We start from the raw sequence: 6,576 nt of genomic DNA on the forward strand, positions 1-6,576 counted from the left end.
CCTGATGGCATGGGAGTCCATGCTTTACAGATACACAATATCATTCCCTCCCCCGCCAAAGTTAAAGTGAAAACTATTTACAAGGTGTTGCGGTCGGGAGCCTTTCTTTCCCTGGTGAGCCGCCTCGGTACAAATGTCTGTTCTGCTGTGTTGGCTGTGCCCTCACTGGGCTGGCATGTTGTTGGCCCTGCAGGGTTGCTAGGTGAGCCTGGCCTTGCTGGGCTGTTGGGCGTGATGGGTTCAATTTCCTGGTCCGGGGCGGTGTCGTTGATTCTTTGGGTATGTGTTGTGGGCTCGAAAAAGGTGGTGTCTGCTGTGGATTGTTCAGGGCAGTCTATGAACCGCAGCCTCGTTTGGTCCAGGTGCTTTCTGCAAATTTATCCATTGTCTAGTTTGACTACAAACACCTTACTCCCTTTTTTAGCTATCACCGTGCCCGCGATCCACTTGGGACCATGTCCATAGTTTAGCACATACACAGGGTCATTCAGATCAATTTCCCGTGACACAGTGGCGCGACCATCGTTTACATTTTGTTGCTGCCGTCTGCTCTCTACCTGATCATGCAGGTTGGGGTGAACCAGCGAGCGTCTGGTTTTAAGTGTCCTTTTCATGAGTAGCTCAGCCGGGGGCACCCCTGTGAGCGAGTGGGGTCTCGTGCGGTAGCTGAGCAGTACTCGTGACAGGCGGGTTTGGAATGAGCCTTCTGTGACTCGTTTAAGGCTCTGTTTGATGGTTTGTACTGCCCGGTCTGCCTGCCCATTGGAGGCTGGTTTAAACGGGGCCGAGGTGACATGTTTGATCCCATTGCGGGTCATGAATTCTTTAAATTCGGCACTGGTGAAACATGGTCCGTTGTCACTGACCAGTATGTCAGGCAGGCCTTGGGTGGCAAACATGGCCCTCAGGCTTTCAATGCTGGCGATGCTTCCCGACATTATTTCACATTCAATCCATTTTGAAAATGCCTCCACCACCACCAGGAACATTTTACCGAGAAACGGGCCCACATAGTCGACATGGATCCTTGACCATGGTCTGGAGGGCCAGGACCACAAACTTAGTGGTGCCTCTCTGGGCACGTTGCTCAACTGAGCACACACGCTACATTGCCGTACACAGGTCTCTAAGTCAGAGTCGATACCGGGCCACCACACGTGGGATCTGGCTATCGTTTTCACCATTACTATACCCGGGTGTGTGCTGTGGAGATCCGAGATGAAAGTCTCCCTGCCCATTTTGGGTAGCACTACGCGGTTACCCCACAACAGGCAGTCTGCCTGAATGATGTAACGGGTTCTCGGGGAGTGTTGTTGTGCCTTGGGTGTCTCTCTCTGGGCTTCTGCCCTCACAGCTTATGCCTGGCCTGTGAGGTACCCTGAGTGCTGCAAGAGCACCCCTGGAGAGACTGTGTCCACAGCTTATGAAGGGGGTTTTGAGACTCGTGCATCCCCACAGCTTATGCCTAGCCTGTGAGGCACCTGTGTGTGTCAAACACTCCTAACCCCTTCTTCCCTAGCCTGTGACACACAGTTGAGCGTTTTTGAGGCGCTCCTAGCTTTCCTTACACTGTTCTGACACAAGACTCACGATGAGGAGATGTAATACAATAGAACTGAGACAAGGTGATTCCAAGAGGAACTTAGGCTTCCAATTTATTTGACAAGGTGTATCTCAACAAACAGCAATACACCAACAAAACAATCCCCCTAAATCCCACTAAACGGACACAATGAAAATTTTTACACAAGTTTAGCAGTACAATGCCCAACCTCTCACCTTTCCTGGCCTAACTGGGTTGGGAGTTCTGGGGACCAGAGGTTATACTCACTGCTGTGCCTTCTGCAGTCTGGTGGTTTGTTTCTTCTATCTTCGGTGTCTTCGGACACTGGTTTTCCTTCAGTGTCGAGACGCTTGCTGGTTGTTGGATCACGAGAGCAGAACACACACACACTGGGTCAGAAACCCCTTTTTATAGCCAGATTATCCAGTCCGCCTCTCCTGCTGAAATCGATCCTTCCCATTGGTGGGCTTTGTGATTTTGAAAAATGCAGCAGTTTTAGATTATTGCGTTTTTTTTTCCACTGATGTTAACCTACTCAAGGTTTGAGTGGGTGTTGATTGGGTTGGCCTCCTGTCGCCATTGTGTAGGGCCTTAGTTTGCTTTGGGTTCCCTAGTTTTCTGAAGGTCTGCATAATTTCCTTCCATAGTGTAAACATGGGGAAGATAATAGCCCGATAATGGCGACGAGTCAGTTCCACAGTTTTCGAGCAAGTGCTCTCCCATTGGCTTGAAAGCCCCATGCTTCGGGCTGACTCTGTCCCACCATTGGCCCTCCGGTGTCCTCCCCCGTCCAATCACTGCTCTGCCAAGGTCAAACCGTCTCGGTTTCAATTCACATTGCAGCACAGACAGATCCCACAGCACTTTTCCTTCTGGGTAAAATGAGGGGGTTTTCGTCCTCCCCTACATAATCCCCCATCTGACACAGTCAAACACCACTCGAGTGTGTCAAAGTTCAGGGTGGTGAGAAAACCCTAGGTCTCCCAAATTGCCCAACTTTCCCCAGTTTAACTCTAAACTGATCCCGTCGATATATATCGTAATTCCTTTTAACGCGGTACAAAACACAGAGTCCAACAGGTTACAATGTACGTCAGCAATATACATAAATGTACTTAAGGTTACAGCAGTAATTGTACATTGTTTTACGGTTAAGACTGAAATGAGACTCAAAGAAACCTGCCCTGCAAACTCCCCAGGGGCCATGTATGAAAACGCAGTCATCCCTGGGAATAACAAAACCGCCTAAGTGTCACGGTCAAGTTTTGTTTACACGCCTTGAGTGTTTAGCAACAGCTCTCCTGTCTGTGTAATAGCCTGAGGAACTGCTTTCTTTTTCTTTTTCTCCTGAGCTTGTAACTAGCAGATATGCTGCAATCAGGAGTTGGCCGATAACTAAGGCATGCGATCCCACCGGATCCACGCAGGTATGTCTGCCCATATCCTCAAATCCCACCATGCTGGGGGTTTAATCTGGGCAATCTCCCTTGCTAGAATTTCAGTTTTCTGCTCCATGGTGTAAAAATGTTTTTGAGACAAATCCACTGCCTGGAGGAGGGCTGTAAGTTTCTCAGGTAGTGGGGCAATGGGATAGCCGAAATGGGCGACATATTGTTGTAGGTGGCTGAGGTTGTTTTGTACCGTGAGGTGAATCGTGGAAGGTTCAGGTATGGGTGTGATTCTGCTGTGTGCCACTTGAACCTCTGCCCTGGGTTTAAAGCAAAAGCTGCTGTACGTACGGTATTGGACATCATCTTCCCGGTCCGTGTTCATACCGTTGGGCACTTGTGGTGACACAATATGTCCCACCGCCTACATATGCTACCTGTGGAGGCATGTGGTTAGGGGCCATTACCTCCATTGCGCAATTGATAGGCTCTGCCCCAGCAGTGCTGAACCCGCATTGTGGCCTTGCAAAAGCGTTCAAGTGCTGGGGGCACAGGATTACCTGTGCTCCCCTGCTCCGACAACCCGAGAGGTCTGTACCTGTCACAGTGTGCTCCCACATTGTGACATAAGGTGGGACCTCTTGGAATCGAACATGCACCCCTCCACGAATGACTCCCACATTCTCCACTCAATACAGGGGTGCTGGCCGTAGGGACGCCCCCATCACGGGCATCCTGACCACCACACCCATGATGGTATGGTTTGACTTTCCACAGTCCACCGGTACCGGGTAGGCTTCCGACGCTACACGAAGTTGGCAAGGACTCAAAACATTATCATAAGGGTGCAGTGCTGCTAAGTGCTGGTTGCTGATCCAGGAGGGGACCTGTCCCTGTCTCAGATCCTCGAGGTTACTCCGTCCCTCTCCCAGCAACCAGGCCCCATAGAGCACGCACACCTCATTTTGGGCGGCTTGATCGGAGGTGTTTCTATCCTCCCGAATCAAGGCGTTCACAGCCCTGGCCTGCGCCTCCAATTGAGAGATAATCTCCTTTAAGTGAACTGTCATTGCCACCTCTTCGTGGAGCGCGGATCCCACTACGGTATTCTCGTCCCCCAGGATTTTGCGCAGCTGATTCTTTAACCCATTTATCTGGAAGGTCAGCTGCATGTTATCCAAACTGTTTATGGTGGACGCCCCGGTGTTAAACCTCGTGAAAATGTCATTTAAAGTGCCACGCCTCTGCCTGCCCGGTTCGGCCCTATCCCACTGTTTATACAAGTCTGTCACTTTGACATCCCCGAAGTCCAATTCATAGAACTTCCGGAACATCTCCCGCAGCAGAGCCTGGTATAACAGCTCGGTTTCCCGGGGACACCACGTAGGTAGGCGAACTTCTGTCAGATTTAGCACCACTGATGCCACCGCGTAGTGTACCCCCTGATAAAGTAGTTTCTCGGTAGGGACCAACACTAAACCATTCCCCGGCCCCCTGGTTGTTGTCGGGCACCCGTGTGGGGCGGTGGGCTTGGCCATGGGTGGGGGTTTTCTTTCCAGAACTACAAGTTCGGCGGTGTTTACTGGTACCCGGGGATTGGGGGTCACACACGCCTCCCCGCTGCGCTCCCATACCACCCCATCCCCGACATCCTGCCACCACCTATAAAAAACAATGGAGACCCCCTCTGAACACACATGAGTGGATCCCCACATACACAAATTCCTTGGTCGTACGCCCACCATTTCTCCCAGCACACCGTGACCCCGCCAGATGACCCCGTGATGGTTCGGTAGGTATCATTATCCAGACGCTCCCAGTCCGAGTGTCGGTCTCCCATGTCCCTCTTGAGCTTTCTGAGCCACCACCACCGTCCCAGAGGTATGTCCCCTTGGCAAGTTAGGCATACCTTCCTGCCTTCTGTCACTCTCACTCTGGAAGTGGCCACAGTGATCTCCGGGCAGGGGATGGAGGCCTCTCCTTAGGTAAAGTCATTATGGTTGGAGTACTTGGTGGAGTTCGATCCCAACCACCCAGGCCATTTCCCCTCATGGGAGTAGGTGACCCGGCCATCCGCCGCCGGAGTCCCTTCTCCTGTGGTCACTGTCGGCGCTCTGCCCCCGGAGCATCCGAAAACCAGGGAGTCCTCGGTGTCCCCTCGGTGCCCGGTGCTGATCCTTAGCGATACCAGTATCACTAATGTCCAGTAGGGAGGTGTTGACATCTGAAAGGCAAGAAGAACATGGCCTTGCCTTGAGAGACCTCTCCAGGCTCGGCCCGCGTAACATGTTCCAAACACAAAAATGCTGTACCCACCAGTCACTGCCTTACCTAAACACATATACTCACAACACAAAGTAACAAAACAGGAAGGGAAAAAATACACACCGCCACCCGTCCCCGGGTGGCCAGGCTACATCCTGCCACTCTACAGGCGTCGTCGACCACTCGGCTGACCGTACCCTGGGGGCCAGGATGCCCTCCGCTGAGGGGCTCGTATAGTCCCCCTTAATGAATCTTGTGCTGCCCTCCAAGGCCCTCCCGAGCCCTGGATAATCGATGGGAGGCCCTTGCTAGCGCAACAGAGCACCCTCCCTGTTGTCTTTCGCCTTCTCGGTCTGGGGCGGGGAGCTAAGTAAACAGGGGACCACGGCGCCCTGGGCTGTGGCACTCTGTTACTCCTCCTTACTGTCGGTGCAGAGTCCCACGTTATGGGCTGCAATGCTATCTCCTCCACCTCTTGGGCTAGCCCCAGCTGATCCACCATGGGAGGTTCAGCTTCCCCTTGGACCTTGCTAATGGTAGAGCCTTTCTCCATACTTCTGTTAGTGGGCTGGGAGCCTTTCTCCCTACTTCTGTTAGTGGGCTGGGAACCTCTACCCAGTGGTGGGATAGCCTTACTGGAGCAGTGAACCATCCCCGGCTGTAGAGCTTCGGGGCCCACTGCCTCCTCCGGAGCCTCCAAATTCATCGGGGCCTGTTCTTCCCCCAGTGCCTGATTCCCTTCCCTTGCTCGTCTCCTCTGTTTTTTTTACCTCTTTTGGGGTCAAACAAATTACACTGATTAATGTGATACCACTTCACCCAGCGAGGTAATCGAACCGCATAGACCATAGGGCTAGCCTTGTCGACGATGCTGTATGGTCCCATATACAGTGGTTCAAATACCCCGACCCGGGCGAAGCTTCTCACCATCACCTGGTCGCCCACCTCCCAATCATGGTGACTACGGGGTTCCAGCAGCAGCCGATTGGCACGGTGCTGTTTACCCATGTTGTTGGCCGCCTGCCAGTGAATCTGTTGAAGCTGTTCAAACAGATTCCTGACGAAGCGGTCCCGGTTCACCTCTCGGAGCTGCCCTTCGGTGAGAACCGGCGCCAACACATGCACTGGGGTTCTCATGATCCGGCCCGTCATCAGCTCATGGGGTGAGTACCCTGTGCTCTTTGACTGACTAGCCCGGATTCCCATGAGGACCAACGGTAAGACCGCCACCCACTTGTTTGGTGAGTCTCCCGTCTCCTTGCGCAGCCTTTCCTTTAGGGTCCGGTTCAGGCGTTCGACGGGGCCTGAGGACTGAGGGTTGTAGGCGACATGCCATTTGGCTCTTATCCCCAGCACCTT

The sequence above is a fragment of the Pristiophorus japonicus genome, chromosome 21 (assembly GCF_044704955.1).
Source record: "Pristiophorus japonicus isolate sPriJap1 chromosome 21, sPriJap1.hap1, whole genome shotgun sequence".
In the NCBI taxonomy this organism is placed as follows: Eukaryota; Metazoa; Chordata; class Chondrichthyes; family Pristiophoridae; genus Pristiophorus; species Pristiophorus japonicus.